The 18,299-nt window shown below is 41.4% G+C and overlaps 1 pseudogene; it reads right to left on the reverse strand.

The window, feature by feature from the left end:
- Window positions 1-16,343: 16,343 nt before the first annotated feature.
- LOC102863139 lies at window positions 16,344-18,037 on the reverse strand (annotated as a pseudogene).
- Between the last annotated feature and the right edge of the window lie 262 nt (window positions 18,038-18,299).

Below are 18,299 nucleotides of genomic sequence, written 5' to 3' on the forward strand. Positions count from 1 at the left end.
TGATGGAATACAAGCTGAGACATTTAAACAAACAGATGCATCCCTGGATGTGCTCATCAGGTTATGTATCTCAGTCATAAAAAGACAAATACTGCATAATGCCACTATTACAAAACAGGACTGGCATGGGGGCTGGGGAAAACTAAGAGAAGAGGGGATAAATAATATACACAGCATTGAAACAGATGAGGGAGGAAATTGTATGAAAGGAATATATGATTAGGTATTATTGGCATGACAAGAGTCCAGAATAAGAGCTGTATAGTAAAAGTGGGTTGGGGGGCAGGGGACGGACTGCATAACAATGAAACCATTTTCTTTCTGAAGAAAAAAGCAAACTGGTGCTCACCACTAGGCCAATAGATAGTATCATAATAGATGGAGAAAGGATTGAGGTTGTTAATGATTTTATCTTGCTTGGATCTGCAATCAACACTCATGGCACCAGCAGTAAGAAAATCAAAAGATGAGTTGCATTGGGAAAATCTGACATCAAGGATCTCTCCAGAGTGCTAAAGAGAAATCATGTCAGTATAGAAACTAAGGAGATCCAGGCCATGGTCTCTCCAATTGCTTGTTATGCATCTGAGAGCTGGATGGACAATGACCAAGGAGTTTGACAGAAGAAAAATTGATGCCTTTGAGTGGTGGTGTTGGATAAGAATATTGAACATACCATAAACTGCCAAGAGAACAAACAGGTCTACCTGGAGAAGGTGAAACCAGTTTGTTTCTTGGAGGCAAGGATTTTGAAACTTCATCTCACATACTTTAGGCATGTTGCCAGGAGGGACCAGTCCTTGGAGAAGGACTTTATGCTTTGAAGGGTGGAAGGACAGTGGAGAAGACTTTGGATGAGATGGATTGACAGTTATTGTAGCAGTGAGGTCAGGTGTGTCAGAGACAGTGAGATAAGGCAAGATTCAGAGCCACTGTTCATAGGGTCTCAATGGGTTGTACATGATTCAATGGCACCTAACACCATCACCATTGAGAAGAGTGGGAATCCCAGAGCAGTTAATCGTGCTCCTGCAAACCCTACATCTAGACCAAGAGGCTGTTGTGCAAACAAAGTTAGGTCACACTACATGTTTTAAAATTAAGAAAGGTATCAATCAGGTTTGTATTCTCTCTCCACCCCTATTCAATCTATATGCTGAACAAATCATTTGAGAAGCAGACTCTATGAAGAAGAATGTAGCATGAGGAAGACTCATCAGTAACTTCATTATGTATGCTGATGATACAATCTTGCTTGTTGAAAGTAAGGAGAAGTTGAAGCAATTGCTGAAGAAGAAAAAAGACTACAATCTTTAATATAGAGTATATCTCATCATCAAAAAAGCAAAAATTCTCAACACTAGACCAATAGGTAACACTATTATAGAGATGGAGAAAGACTGACATTGTCAATTACTTCATCTTGCTTGGATCCACAATCAGCACAATCAACACTCATGGTATGCATAAGAAGATGCATAGTTTTAAGAAAGTCTGCTATTAGGGACTCTGCCAAATTTCTGAGGAACAATGATGTCATCTTGAGGACTAAGATGTGCCTGATTCAGGGTATGATCTTTCAGTCATTTGCGATGCATCTGAGAAATAGAAAACAAGGATGCCAGAAGAAAAATGCATGTCTTTGAGCTGTGGTGTTAGAGGAGAGTACGGATTACCTTGTGAACGGCCAAAAGAACAAATTGATATGTCTTGGAGAAGGTACGGCTAGAGTGCTGTTTATAGTCAAAGATGCCAAAGGCTCATCTCACATACTTTGGGCATGTTGTTAGAAGAGGCTATTCCTTGGAAAGAGACATCATACTTCCAACGGTAGAGGGTCAGAGAGGAAGACACATAACAGATGAACTGACACAGTGATTGCTGCAATGGGCTTGAGAATGTCAGAAATTATGAGAATGGCTCAGAACAGGGCAGGGTTTACGTCTGTTGTATATAGGATTGCTATGAGTTGTATTTGGCTCAAAAGTACCCAACAACAAGAAGTTGATGCATTCTTGGAAGTCAATCAAAGTAACAAAACCCAGATAAGTGCACAATGAGCTTAACTTCCAAAGCCTCTGGTCTGTGGAAGGCTGTGGTCTACAGCTAGAAACCTAACTCTATTAACTCTTCCTGACATCAGTACAGATACCATTTTAAATTCCTTCAGTTACTTCCCTAATGCATTCTCACCTCATTCATTTGCTTACTTAATCCTTTCAGGACCTGTGTAACATATAGTGCCCACAGACACTTTCTGCTTCTGCGGTTTAGTGGGAACCTGACATCCCACTTCAGTGCATGCTGACATCTGGCATAATTGCATGAATTTGAAGAAACAAGTTTCATCCCAAGAACCCCAGCACTAGTGACCCCTCAAGACATATGTAACCCATTAATTGTATCAAAATTCATCATTAATTGTATCAAAGTCCATATCTTAATACTTCTTTTCCCATTTCATTTAAATGCCTTCCAATACGGAAAACACACGGTATTTAAAAAAAAAAAAATTCAACGCAAAAAATAATTTGTTACTGAAAAGGTTAATCATTGTATTGTAGTGGACTATTCAAGATGACTTTTCTAGCCATTATGGGGGCAACTTTTATCACATGACTAGGTAAAAACAAAACACCAGCTTCCCTGCTGTTGAGTTGATTACAATTCAGAGCAACCCTCCATCAGATTTCCTAGCTGTCAATCTTTATAGCAGGAGACTGTCCATCTTTCTTCCAAAGAGTGGCTGGTGGATTGGAACTGGTGACTGGTAGGTATCATCTGAAACGTTACACACTAATAGGTATAGCATGTTACTCACTAATATGTTACACAATGATAGGTATCATCTGATACATTACACACTCAGTGGCTAGGGTTCCTTGCATGACCGAGTTGTCATTGTTAGGTGCTGTCAACTTGATTACAAGTCTTAGCAACCCTATAAACAACAGCTCTGAACCTTGCCCTATCCTCACCATCTTCACCAAGCCCAAGCCCATTGTTTCAGTCCCTGTACACAGTCTATCTTGTTGAGAGTCTTCCTCTATTTCACTGACCCTCTAATTTTTTCCAGCAAGATGTCTTTTTCCAAGGAGTAACACCTCCTGACATGTCAAAAAAAAGTGCAAAAAATGAAAAGACATGTTGCATAGGAAAAATCTGCTATCAAGTACTAAAAAGTAAGCATGTTATTTAAAACACACATACATGCACACACAAAAAACAAACTAAAAAAAAGCAAGCATGTTAGTTTAATGACCGGGTGTTTGTTGTTAGGTGCCATCAAGTATGACTCATAGTGACCCTGTGAACAGCAGAGATGAACTCTGTCCTCTCCTGTGGCCTCCTTGCAATCTCTGACCCAGTTAAGCCCATTTCTGCAGTCACTTTGTCACTATATCTCAATGAAGATCTTCCTCTCTTTCGCTGACGCTTCACCTTCTCAAGCATGATGTCTCTCTCCAAGGAATAGCCTCTCCTAGCCACATGTCCGAAGTATGTGAGATGAAGTTTTGTCATCCTGCCTCTAAAAAAGCATTCTGCCTGAACTTTTCGCAAGACATACTTATTTATTCTTTTGGTAATCCATGGGATATTCAGCACTGTTCTCCAACACCACAGCTCAAAGGCTTCTTCTGCCATCCTTATTCATTGTCTTGCTCTCAGATGCAGAGAAAGTGATGGAAAAGACCATGTCCTGAATCAGGTGCACCTTAGTCTTCAAATTTATATCATTGCTCCTCGGTAATATGAGAGGTCCTTGACAGTAGGCTTTCCCAATGTATTATGTCTCCTGAAACTACGATTGAATGGTTCTTGTTGTTTACCATCAGGTGAGAACCGACCCATAGCTGACCCTCCAGTGGGTTTTCAGAGATAGTTAATCATAGGAGATTGCCCATCTTTCTCCCATGGAGCAGCTGGTGAATTTGAACCACATGTTTTTGGAATTGCACCATAGCTTCTTACCACTACGTAGGGATATACAAATGTGAGGTGTTTTGTACAACGAAGAAAGATTTTTTTCCCCCAAAGAGAAAAGTGAACTGGGAGTGGGAGTAGGCAAGGAGGAAAATGTTCAATGATGAATGTATGGAAATCTAAGTTCTCCATAAACTTTCATTAAAATTTCAATTTACAAAAAAAAAAGAAAAAGAAAGTGAGGCATTTGTGTCCCACCAAGAAGATTAAATAGCTTGCTAATAGTGTAAATAAGGTAAAAGGCAATTTTTGGATGAGAATATGCTAATAAGATGTACAGAAGGCTAACAGTGGATTGGTTTGTTTTACCATGCCACCAGACTTAAACGGAGTTTTCCAAACCATTGGGAAAGAAGAAGGTGCAGAGTGTCCTTTAGGGCAGTTACTTTCTGCATGAAATAGCATGAGACCAAGAGGCAGAACGAGCACTCGGCAGCCAGGGCAAGGGCAGCAGTGACAGAGGTGGTGGAGAGCCAGAGGCTGGTGTGTGGCCCGCTGGGCCAGGGCCGCTGGCCTAGGAAACCAGGGCCAAGGGCCTGCAGGCCACTGGAGCTGGCACATAATTGGCAGGACTACTAGAGCTTTCTGTCCTGAGAAGGGCAGAGCCCAGGGTGGAGAAGCTTTCTTTAGCTTGAGAAAAGACTGTCCTGATTGAAGAGTTGTATCCTCATTGTTTCCAACCTGAATTACAACCTGTTACTTTCCTAATAAACCCCATCAACATGAGCAGTGTCTCTGAGGTCCTTGGGGTCACTGCAATAAATTAGCAAACCCAGTAGGAGGGATAGTTGGTGCTGGAATTGGTAGTGGTGTGGGGTATTGGGGCGAGGGGTGGAGGTAGGGGAACATGTCTAACCTCATAGGAATCAGCTTTGAGCTATTAATGTTTTTGATCTGAACTCTTCCCCCTTGTAAAGATCATGGAAGTCAGACTCTTGTCTCTCTAATGCCCACTGCAATAGCTTTGCAATCATTCAGTTCTCTAAAGATTACATATATTTTTGAAGAGGTTCTTAATTTATAAGTTTCATCAGAAATTTCCTATGCAAGCAAATGCCAGAAACATATGTGGAGTAGTGTAATATCCTAAGATTTGGGAAAAGACATCTTGTGCTATCCTGAACCTCAGCCCTCTGATAGAGCAACTGCAATCTCAGCAATGTTTCACTTCAAACAAAACAGTGCAAAGTTCTGGATTTAACTGTATACAAATGTGTCTGTAGCTATTCTGTTTAGGACTAATTTATTTGTATTGCTTGTGTTCCACTCAGCTCTCAGATTTAAATCACATCAAACCTTAATAAACCTCTTTATGTTAAATATAGTGTAAGTTTTTTCCTTCCTTATTCCACCAGTGTCAGGATGCGTGAAATTCTGTCCTGTGACCCCAGAAATCTACAGATGCAGAAGTGAATTCAACACCAGCAGGAGGAGTCTTTCACACTCGCAGCCCATCTCTCCGGGCTCTTAGGGGTCTCAAGCTAAGGCCTCTTGGATCTCCGTTCTCCTTGCCTTCACAGCAGCATATCCAATAAACTCAAACCATCAAATCCACTCCTTTACATCTAAATTGTACCACTTTGAGAATATTTCATGAAGACAACAATGGTCTTCCCATTTAAAGGGAATATAGCATTCCTGAATTCTTGAAAATGTTTCAATATTTTCCCTTTTTTCACCATTTCAAAATATATACAGAAAATACAAGTTGAGGTCTTCAAATGTTCCCAACCATACTACTTAGAACAAGTCCTAGACACTGAGAATGGCATAATGAATTCTAATCAGCATTGTCAACAAATGCTGGCGAGGATGTGGAGAAACTGGAACTCTTACTCACTGTTGGTGGGAATGTAAGATGGTACAACCATTGTGGAAGGTGGTGTGGCGCTTTCTCAAAAAATTGCAAATAGAGATACCATTTGACCCGGCAATCCCATTACTGGGAATATACCCCAGACAGACCATGTCTGCCATCCAAGTAGATATATGCACGCCCATGTTTATTGCAGCTTTGTTTACAATAGCAAAGAGTTGGAAGCTGCCTAGGGGCCCATCAACAAACGAATGGATAGAGAAGCTGTGGTATATCCACACAATGGAATACTACACCGCATTGAAAAACAAGGAACTCATGCAATATTATTCAAAGTGGATGACCCTGGAGGACATTATGTTGAGTGAAATATCTCAGTCACAAAGGGACAAATACTGCATGGTGCCACTGTTGTAGAATGGGTCTGACATCAGGGTGGGGGTATGACAGAAAAAACTGGATAAATTATGCATATTGTATTTTAACAGATGAGGGAAATAACAGATTAGAAGTGATATATGATTGAGTATTATGGTTAGCACAGGAATCCAGAATTAAGGTTGCATAGAGAAGTGTACTCGGGGTGGGGGGTAGGGGGGAAGGGACGTGGGAATTGTATACTAATGAAGGAATTTTTTTTTCCTTTTTCTCTTCGGAGGGGGAAGCAAGATGGTGGGGAGGGGTGGAAAGGGAGAAAAGTGCAGAAATGAATGAATGGAAATCCAAAACCTCTGTAAATGTCTATTAAAATTAATAATAATAATAATAAACACAAGACATTTTGTCATTTAGCTCCTAGTTAACACTTTAACATACACTATTTTATTAGATAGATTAAGAATATTAAAAATGAAATTAGATCTACTTACTGGAACTCTTGGTGAGAAAGGCTGGCAGGAGATACAGCTCCTGAAATGGGGTGAGCAACCTAGGGTATCAATTAAGGCAAATAAAGTAACATTGAAGAGGCTGCCTGTGCTGGTGGGCTGTGCTGCCATCTTCCAGGGCAGACACATCAAGCCCATCAGCTGCTCCAAGAAGGAAGGTTGGGCAAGCTCCTCCCCTGTTATTTGCAGCCTCTGAAAACTTATTGGAGGCTCTGTGGTTGAGTTTTAACTTTGCTACAAAGCCTATCTTAGGTTGTTTCTTCAAGCTCAAGAGTCAAACTCATTGTGGCAGAGTCTGACACATAGCTGACCCTCCAGTGAGTTTTCAGGGTTAAACTGCATGAAAGGAGACTGACCATCTTTCTCCTGCAGAGCGCCTGGAAGCTTCAAACCATTAGCAAGGTGACACTTTTGGGTTAGCAGCACCAACTCCCTACGGACTACAACACCAGAGCTCCCTTCTGGTTGGTTTCCATAAGAATTGTTCCTGCTGGCATACCAGCCCCCACCCCCAACTTCACATAGAACCACTATTGTCATGCCATTTATAGCCTTTGCACTTGTATTACTTCCTTTCACTTTACAGTATCTTAGAGAGATGACAGGAATTGCAGAAACTTTACTTTCATTCCCATAGGGCAGAAAAAGAGAACCTAGCCTTGAAGATTAAGTAACTGGGCAAAGGCCACCCGGCAAGAAATTGGCTAAGCCAGACCTTGCCCACACTCTGCTTCATACCTAGACTTAAGTCTTTTTTTTTATTGTTCATTTTACAAAACTATTTAGTGAATAAAGGACAAATGTTGAACTCTATAAGTAAAGAGAAGTTTGCACTACTCAAAAGAAGTGTTAAACTTATCAGGAGTTTTATTTAAAATTTTGGGGACATTTGACTGGTCATTTTTTAAAAAAATGTATAAAGTAAATATTATCTCCCAGAAGATTATGACTTACTCTTTTGAAGATAATTTTAAATTTTTCTAAATTAGTAATTCCTTCTGTAATCTCTTTTCTATCCACAAGTCATAGATTACTGATTATTGACATAGCATATCTTTGGGTTGGGGTTTTTCTTTCTTGTTGTGTGTTTTAAAAGTTACTTTCAGAACATAACTTCTTGTAAGCATGTTATCATTTTCTACAACCTGGTGACCCTGAAGAAGTCAAGGACAGAGGTAGGCCAAGAGTCAGAATGTCCTTTTCCCCCCCTTACCTCAGAGAGAGGTTAACTTTTCTGGGCATAATAAGGCTGCCAAAGCAGTTCAGACTTCTACCTTCACATCAGTTATCTTTACACACACACACACACATCTGCCAGAAGTACAAGCTGGGTTTAGACAGGACTGTGGCACTAGATACATCATTGCCAATGTCAAATGGGTCTTGGCTGAAAGGAGATAGTACCAGAAGAATGTCTATTTGTATTTTATGACTGTGCAAAGGCATTTGACTATGTGGATCACAACAAATTGTAGCTAACCTTGAGAAGAATGATAATCCCAGAACACTTGATTGTGTTCATGTGAAACTTCTGCTTAGACCAGAAAGCAATCATCTGAAAAGAGCAGGGAAATGCTACATGGTTCAAAATCAGGAAAGAGTGCATCAGGGATGTGTCCTTTCTCCATACCTTTTCACCTTTAATTTAGAACAGATCATTAAGGAGGGAAAGGGACACTGGACTTCATGAAGAACACTGTGGCATCAAGATTGAACAACATGCATTATGCAGATGACACAACTTTACTCTCCAAAACTGAGGAAGGAGAACCTGAAGTATATGCTGCAGAAGGTCAAGGACTGCAGTCTTCAATAGGGAGTGCATCTCAACATCAAGAAAATAAAGATTCTAATCACCGGGCCAATTGGAAGCATCATGATAGTTGAAGAAGAAATTGAGATCGTTTACAGTTTCATCTTGTTCAGATACACAATCAACACTCTTAGCACCAGCAATCAGGAAATCAAAAGATGAGTTGCATGGGGAAAGTGTGATTTAGGGACCTCTCCAGAGTGCTGAGAAGCAACAATGTCAGTCTAGAGACTAAGGTGCACCTGATCCAGGCCACGGTCTTCACAATTACTTGCTATTCATCAGAGAGCTGGATTATAAGGATGACAGAAGAATTGATATCTTTGAGTTGTGGTACTGGAGAAGAGTATTGAACATATCATAGACTGTCGAGAGAACAAGCAGGTCTGACCTGGAGACAGTGAAACTAGGTTGTTCCCTTGGAGGCAGGGATTTTGAAACTCCATCTCACAAATTTTGGGCATATTGCCAGGAGGGACGAATCCTTGGAAAAGGGCATCATGCTTGGAAGGGTGGAGAGTAAATATTCACTGGATGAGATGGATTGAAACAGTGACTGTGGCAAGGGGATCAGGTGTGTCAGAGACAGTGAGATAGCGTAGGGTTCAAAGCTATAGTTCATTGGGTCACTATGAGTTGCAATCAATTAGACAGCACATAACGACAAAAATTATTCCTCTATTATGTTTTGTACTTCAAAAATGATGACTCCGCATTCACTAAGTCCACATCTTTTTAGAAACATTTAAGACTGGGGAGAAAGTATGCTACAGAATTTTCACTCCTCTATGTAAGAAGACAGCTGGCTGTTAACCACAAGGTCGACAGTTTGGATCCACTAGCTCCTTATGGAAGAATGATGGGCAGTTCCTCCCAAGCTGAACTGACTCAACAGCCATTGAGTTTACATAAGACTAAGCTGCACATTCACTGAAAATCTTGGCCTGAGCTACCTAACACTGTAACCAGAAGCTACATTTTTTTTTTTACAAATTTACAAATTTTAAATTACTTTAAAGTATATTTAAATATTTTTAAATTTAAGTACAATTAATTTTAAAATTATTATTGTTTTTAACAAATTGTTATCAAGTTGTCTCTGACTGAAAGCAGTGAATGCCACATGTATCACAGGAAGAGTGTGCTCCCTGGGGTTTTCAGTTTCTTCCGGTTTTGTTTTTAGTCGACCTATTTTGTCAATGTTTCTGGGAATGTACACAGTGGTGAAGAGCATTCTAAAATCCAAGGCGCCCACCACGGCTAAAGCTTCTTTTCCAGCTAAAGTGTAGACACGACCTCATGTTATTAACTTGGGCTTGATTCCATTTTACTAGCTTGACTATAGGTGAGCAGTTACTTCTGCTCACAAGTCTCAGAAAATGTACTGAATAGTTCAAGAGCAGTTCACTAGAGAGGGTTAAGGATGGGCAGGGGGAAATTATGGGGTTGCATGATGTGGTGGGTTGAGGGAAGGGGTAAAGGAAATGAGAAAGATTCATCAGAGGCCTCAAAAGATGGGGTAATGGTGAGCATAGTTCAATGGTGATTAATTTTATGAAACATAAGGTATGAGAATGATCATATAATGTGAATGAAGGAAAAGTGTGAAACACAATGTATGGATTTTGTATGCAAACCATTATAAAGAGAGAAAAAAAGAAAGAGTGGTTCACTAAAGGATAAGATGTTCAAAGACTTGGCAAAATCAATAGTTGACTACAGTTTAGCAAGCAAACAAGGAAGCCTGCATTGACCTTGTTTGTTGTGTAACTCAATGGCTGGATGAGAATCACCAGTTGGAGCCCATCAGCAGTTCTGCAGAAAAAGGATGTGGGAGCCAATTACTGTAAGAGTCACAGGCTTGGAAATCCTCTGAAACAGTTCATATCTGACCTGTATACTCTCTTCTATAGGGGTACTATGAATTAAAATGGATTTGATGGCATATAACCTCAACACAATTATAATAAACTCCAACATGATCTGAATATCACATTTTGAAAGTAATATGAGACTGGACCAGGCAACTTCAATTTGAATCCCAGTTATATTAAAAAAGAAACTCTAACCACTACAACAAGATAAAGGTAAACAACCTATTTGTAAAATGGGCACAGGATATGAACATACACTTCACCAAAGAAGATATTCAGATGGCAAACAAACACATGAAGTGTCCGAAACCCCTAGCTCTAAGAGAGATGCAAATCAAAACAACTATGAGATATCATTTCATCCCAGTAAGAATAGCAAAATTCAACAGAGCAGCAAACAATAAATGCTGGCGAGGTTGTGGAGAAATGGGAACCCTTATTCACTGTTGGTGGGAGTGTAAAATGGTGCAACCACTATGGAAGGCTGTATGGCACTTTCTTAAAAAGTTGCAAATAGAAATACCATTTGACTCAGCAATTCCACTACTGGGAATATACCCTAAAGAAAGTAGAACTGCTACCCAAGCAGATATGTGCACATCCATGTTTATTGCAGCTTTGTTCACAATAGCAAAGAGCTGAAATCAACCCAAGTGCCCATCAAAAAACAAATGGATAGAGAAGCTCTGGTATATTCACACAATGGAATACTATGCTGCATTGAAAAACAAGGAACTCATGAAATATTATACAAAATGGGTGACCCTAGAGGACACTATGTTGAGTGAAATATCTCAGTCACAAAAGGACAAATACTGCATAATGCCACTGTTATAAAGCAGGACTGACATTGGAGTTGGGGTGGGAGAAACTAAGAGGAGATAAATAATGTATACTGCATTGAAACAGATGTGGGAGAGAACTATTTAGAAGGAATATATGATTAGGTATTATTGTCATGACAAGAGTCCAAAATGAAAGCTGCATAATGGAATGGACTAGGGGGCAGGAAGGACTGTATAACAATGAAAGAATTTTTTTACTTTTCAGAGAGAAAAGTGAACTGGGGAAAAGGTGAGCAGGGAGAAAAGTGTGCAACAATGAATGGAAATCCAAAGTCTCTATAAACTTTCATTAAAACTTTAAAAAGTGAATAAAAAAAACTCTTAGTGGAATATAAAATTTTAGTTTGTGCTTTAACTTTATAGCTATTTACCAATTAGATTTATAGTATTTTTTTAAAAAAATAAACTTTAGCAGCAATGAATAAATGGAAATCCAAAATCTCTGTAAATGCTCATTAAAATTATTTTTAAAAAATATTTTAAAAAAATAAACTTTATTTTGAGAATAAAAAAAGAGAGATGTACTCACATCTGATAGGTTGTATTATACAGCAAAATTACTGGCCTTGTTCTGGATATTTAACTGGCCATTTTTGGAATTAAATTATTTCCAGTATATTATCCGATTTCTGCATGTAAAATGTTGTTGTTGTTGTTATGTGCCATCGAGTTGTTTGCGACTCATAGCGACCCTATGTACAAGAGCCCTAAACGCCGTTCTATCCTGGAGACAATAATAAACATCCGATCACATAATGTACCTATTTCAAACCATTCAATGACTTTGCATTGTTTTCAATAAAAAGGGACTATTTTCATTAAAAAAACAAAGAAACTGCCAAATTCATTGCCGTTGAGTGGATTATTCCTAATAATAATGACCCTTCATGGGTAACCAAGACGTGAGTCCCAAGGGAGCCGATTCAGGATGGTTTCCACTGGATCCAAACTACCAGAAAAGTGCATCCTTTGGGTTACAGTGCGGCTCCCTGTTGAACTATGACACCAGAGCTCTCTCAACTATGTCTAGCCCCAATACATTCAACACACATCAGAATTACCAAGTTATAACAAAGATTGCTGAGCGCCAGTAGCACAAAAGGGAGCACTGATGGGTTTTCGGTTAGGTAGTTGTGCTACCAACTGTGCTGCCAACCCTAGAGTCAGAGGTTTGAATCCACCAGCTGCTCCACAGAAGAAAAATGGAAACTCCCTTGTGATTTACAGCTCTGAAAACCTGGAGGAGAGGCAGCTATGAGTCTGTTCTGACTCCATTACAATGAATTTGCTTGGGATTTTTTGGTGTTGTTTTGTTACCAGACGTTCTGATTCAGTCCACCTGAGGTGGAATTTAATTTACATTTCTAGCCAAGTTCCCCAATGCTGACACTGCTAATCCTGGCACCACACATGAACAACTGTTTTTGTTCAATGACCTCAGGGGAGAGAACTGGCTCTGTTTCTCCTGTTTTCTCATCTGTAAAATGAATTACACAATCGCCTAGGTCCCCACTGTCATTCTACAGTCTTTTAAACTGTGTAGCTTTACACCACAACAAACTTTTGAAGCTTGACCATGAGAACAATAAGTAAAACTGCAAGCCTCTATTTTAGGAGATTTCAAGACTCTAAACACAGCCCAACAAAGGGTAAACCGATTGCTTAAGAAGAAAAAAAGAAATTTCTGGCAGAAGGGTTCTGTGGTGCTTCCAAAAGTTATATCCTATGCCAGAACACTTAATCTAAGCACAAATTCAGTTTCTATAAAACAATTTCTATGCCGTACAGTAACATCTTTCCGGGTCTGTGCACACATCTCTCCGAGATCAGGAGGCAGACACAAGACACTGAGCCCTTTTCCAAGGACGTTGTAAAAACTCCGTGTTGGCAGCACATAGAAAGCAGCATACAGGGCTGTCTCTGAGAATAGCCGCAGAAGAGCACTGGCTGGGAAGAGGCTCCACCAGGGGAAGCTGGGGTTAGGCCAGGGTCCTAAGTTCCACATCTGCTGAGAAGGGACAGGACCTTGGCGTGGCTGGGACTCTGGCCTGTGCTGGTGTCCACTTCCGAGAGAGCCTGTCGCCTGCCTTCCTGCCTTACGGCCTTTCAAAAACTTGCTAATGTCAACAATGCCACTTTTCTCTTAATACTGCTAGGAGTCTGCCTTCCACAGTAAGTAGAGACTGCAGGCAGTTCAAACTCTTCTAAAAGCTGCTAGGAAGAGCTGCCCAGTAATCAATCCGCTTCTAGAAATCCCAGAAGGGTAAGGAGACGCGACACTCGCCACCGAGGCCTGGGCAGTCACATGCCTGCCGATCAGGCGAATCCCTTCTGCAGGGACTCAGGGGCCAGTGGCGGCCAAGGCGTCTCTCCCCAGGGCGCCAAATAAGATGTGATCATCACCGGAAGAAATGGAGGAAGGGGAAGAGCTGGCCCTGTCGGATGTGCAGTACGCCCTTAGGGTCGTCATCCTGCTCTGGTCACCAGGAGCCCTGATTGGCGCTGAGGCCGAGGCGACAGCCCCTCCCTGCCCAAGCCCCGCAGAGCCCCAAAGGATACAATGGCCCCTGCTCCCGGGCGATTGAGGTGCCCCAGCAGGATCCGCAGGCGGGAGACAGCGCGGATAGAGGCCATGGCAGCAGCAAAGAGGAGAAGATCGGCTGGTCTTGGCTGGGTCACTTAACTGGCTACAGGACCCCGCCTCCCAGGGAGGTGAGAGGGGAGACCAGCTGCACGAAGCGAAGGACAGGACGCAGCCGAGTGAGACCCGGCGAAGCGCCGCCCCTGCAGGGTGGCGCGCGGAAACGCCCTCTCACGGCCCAGTTAGCAAACAAGGCCACTGTCAGTTTGGACTCAACCTCCTCTGCGTTCGTACAGTATCTACACAATCACTAATACCATTCCTAACACGAGGAGGAAATTCCTTGGCTTGAAGGTGGTCATTGTCGCAGAAGGAACTATGGCCCGCCCTCCCAAGTTTGTATTAGCTGGACTGGGTCATGAGTGGGGTAAACCCCCTTGGGAGACCAGGACCTTTAAGCAAGGACCGCGAAAAGTAGAGACAAGGCTGAAGTTGTCAAGCGACTTTCTTTTTTCTTATTTCTGTGATTATTTGAAACAGCAGACAAGAAATCAAAGGCCGTGCTGCATTGGGCAAATCTGCAAATGACCTATAGAAAGTGTTCAAAGGCAAGGATGTCATATTGAAGACTAAGGTGAGCCTGGCCCACGCTAAGGCATTTTCATACACCTCACATGTATGTGAAAGCTGGGAATAATGAAGACAGGTACATTAAAGACTTTGTATTATGTTGTTGGGTGGTGGTGCTGGTGTGTACTGTGGACCCATAGCTGACTTTTCCCTGAGTTTTCAGACACAGTAGATAGCTAGGGAGGAGATTGTCCATCTTTCCCCGCACCCACCGGGGTGGACTAAAAAACCGCGCCTTTGGGATTGCAATGCAGCTTCCTGCCACCAGGCCACTGTACTGTGGACTACCAGAGGAATTGAGCACATCTGTCGTGGGTAGATGCGCTCTAAGTGTAGTCAGAATGCTCCCACTTCTCTCATGATTTGGATATACTGTAAGAAGAACTAGTTTCTGGAGAAGGTCATCAAAGGTGATTCATGAAAAAGAAAAAAGATCTTCAATAAGATGGATTGAAGCATGGACTAACAATGGTCTCAAACAAGACAATGATTACAAAGATGGCACAGAATGAAGCAGTGTTTATGAATACCTATGAATAGGAAGATTTTTATCATAGCATCCTTCAGTATTACAGCTCAAGGCATGAATTCGCTTTACAGGTCTATCAGCTTGTGAAATGCTGAGAGAGTTCTTCCCTTTTGACTTTTAAAATTAAAATTTTATTTTGTATACTTACAAAGTTTATATGCATTGTTTTTCACACTGGATCTTTCCTATTTTCTTTACCCACCCCTCCCTCTACCCATCAAATTGTGTGACTCTATGATTATCAACACTATCTTCACCTTTCTGCTCCCACTCTCCTTCCCCCTTAGATCCTCATAAACATTTTACTAGTTATCTATTTCTACAATAATGGTCTTATACAGTATTTGTCCTTATGAGACTGAGGTAGTTCACTTAGCAAAATGTTTTCTAGGTCCTCCCAAGTTAGGCAGTGATTTACAAAATCATTGTCCTTGCATGCTGCATAGTATTCCAACTGTGATGTGGTTGGACATCTGGGCTGTTTCCATATTCTTGCACTGGTGAATAACATTGCCATGAACATTGGTGTACAAATCTCCATTTGTGTCTCAGTTCTAATTTTCTCGGGGTATATTCCAAGTAGTGGAATATGATCATATGGAATTTCTATGTTCAGCTTTTTGAAGAAACCCCAAACTGCCTTCCAGAGTGGTAGTACCATTTTTCAAAACCACCAAGAGTTCCTATCTTGCCACATCCTCTCCAACTTTTATTACTTGCTATCCTGTTAAATTTTGCCACTGCTACTGGGGTGAGATGGTATCTCGTTGTGGTTTTGATTTGTATTTCTCTTATTTCCAGTGATTTTGATTTTGATAATTTCTTCATGTATTTGTTGGCCATCTGAATATCTAACTCCAGCTCTTTATGCATTTTGTTAAAATGCTTTATTTTCTCAAGATATCCTTAGATATCTTCAGTTCATCTCTTTTACTCCGCCATTTTGCCCTTTGTTTCAGCTTCTCAACAACATTCTAGTGCAATTTTCAGAATCTCTTCTGACATTAATTTTGGTCTTTCCTTGCTTTTCTATCTTTCTAATGACCTTTTGCTTTTTTCAAGGATGATATCCTTGATGCAAGCCCACAACTCACCTGATCTCCTATCATTAGTAACCAATGCCTTAAATCTATTCTTACAGTTTTTCAATTCAGGCAGGCTAGAATCATGGTTGAATGTTGGTTCTTGTGGACTTGTTTTCCTTTTCTTCAGCTTTATTTTTTTTTATAGAAACTTATTTATAAAATAAACTAACAACAAATATACAGCCCTGGCTTCCCCAAACTCCAGTCTTGATGCAGGAAGGTCATCATTCAGCATTCAGCTCAGAACAGAGGCAAGGAATGTCAACAGTCTTTGTGTTTTGAACAAGAGTTTCAGACTATCAAATGATCTCCCATATTTCTTCAAAAGCTGTAGTCAGTTTTGCAAAGGTGAGGGCAGCAGAAAGGGGGTAGTTGCTAATGGAAACCATCTTCTCTGTATACTCCACATTGGCTTTGCCATGGGCAAAGGCCCCCACCACAAAAACAATAGGGTCACTTCTGGGCACCAACTCTCACACATCACTGACAACTGTAATTGAAAAAGAAGTGCCAATTTTCATACATCCAAACTGTGGCTGACTCTGAGAAGAATGGGAATCCCAGAACACTTGATCGTTCTAATGCAAAACTTATACTTGGACCAAGAGGCAGTCGTCAGAACAGAGCAAGGAAACACTGCAAAATTGGGAAGGGCATACACCAGGGATGTGTTCTATCTCCATCCCTTTTCAACCTGTATGCAGAACAGATTATCCAGGAGGCTGGGCTCTATGAGGAGAAATGTGGGGTCAAGATTGGTGGAAGATCTATCCACAATCTGCGATATGCAGATGACACAACCCTGCTTGCTGAAACTGAGGAGGACCTGAAGTGCTTGCTGCAGAGGGTCAAGGACTGCAGCCTCCAATATGGATTGAGTCTCAATGTCAAGAAGACAAAGATTCTCACTACTGGACCAATTGGCAGCATCAGGATAGATGGTGAAGAGATTGTTAACAACTTTAGTTTGCTTGGCTCCACAGCCAATGCTCTCGGCACCAGTAGCCAGGAAATTAAAAGACATATTGCCATGGGAAAGCCTGCTGTTAGGAACATCTCCAAAGTACTGAAGAGCAATGGTGTCTCTCTGGAGACTAAGGTGCATCTGATACAGGTCATGGTCTTTGTTATCACTTGTTATGCATCAGAGAGTTGAACAATGACCAAGGAGGACAGAAGGAGAATTGATGCCTTTGAGCTGTGGTGCTGGAGAAGAGTATTGAGGGTACCATGGACTGCTAGGAAAACAAACAGATTCATCCTGGAAAGGGTTAAACCGGGTGGCTCCTTGGAGGCAAGGATTCTGAGGCTCCGTCTAACATACTTTGGACATGTTGTAAGGAGGGACAGATCCTTGGAGAGGGACATCATGCTTGGGAGGGTGGAGGGGAAGGCCCTCTATGAGGTGGATTGATTCAGTGACTGGGGTAATCGGGATGGGTGTATAGGAGACGGTGTGATTGGCACAGGACAGAACAACAACAACAACAACTGGAAAGTGATTGAACACTGGATTCTTAATTACCTTAAACAGCTTCTGGGGGCCATCAGCTGCTTGAACACAGTTTGTGTAAAAGCTGACCATGAGGTCACAGAAGTGATCAAAAGTTCTGGGAATCCGAGTCTAGGGGTTCACTTCAAACAGCACATTCTTCTGGGTGTGGATATAAACCTGCAGGAAGCCAGCTTGGTTCAGGGGACTGTCCATCAGCATCAGTAAACTCTGGTGAGCTATGTCTGGTCTCACTTCCTGAGGGTCCCATCCATTCTTCAACAATATGGATTTGTACTTGTTGCAGTTTAGTAGCTCCTATGTCTTCTCTACCTTGAATGTCTCCGGACTGGCTCCTTTCAGCACCACAATGAGCCTCCAGTCTTGCTTCCCACCCCGAGTTGGGGGTAGAGGGTGCTTGGGGCGGCATAGCATCCCAGCCTGCTCCTGCTCTCCATCGCGCCACTCACGAGGTTGGAATCCACCACTGGATGCAGCCATCTTGTATCAGCTTCAATTTTAACTTGCACCTGCGTAATTGACAGTCTGCTCCACAGTCAGCGCTTGGTCCAGTTTTGACTGATATTGTGCTTCTCCAGCGATTTTTCCCCCACACACACTGATATAGTCAATCTGATTCCTGAGTAGACCATCAAACGAAATCTATGTGTATAGTATTCGTGAGGGTTTTTCTTTAAAAAAGTATTGGCCATTAATAAATCATTAATCACGCAGAATTCATTGAAAATCCAGCTTCATTTCC

This window comes from Elephantulus edwardii, unplaced genomic scaffold, assembly GCF_000299155.1.
Source record: "Elephantulus edwardii isolate Elephantulus edwardi_28Jun2011 unplaced genomic scaffold, EleEdw1.0 scaffold00139, whole genome shotgun sequence".
Lineage (NCBI taxonomy): Eukaryota > Metazoa > Chordata > Mammalia > Macroscelidea > Macroscelididae > Elephantulus > Elephantulus edwardii.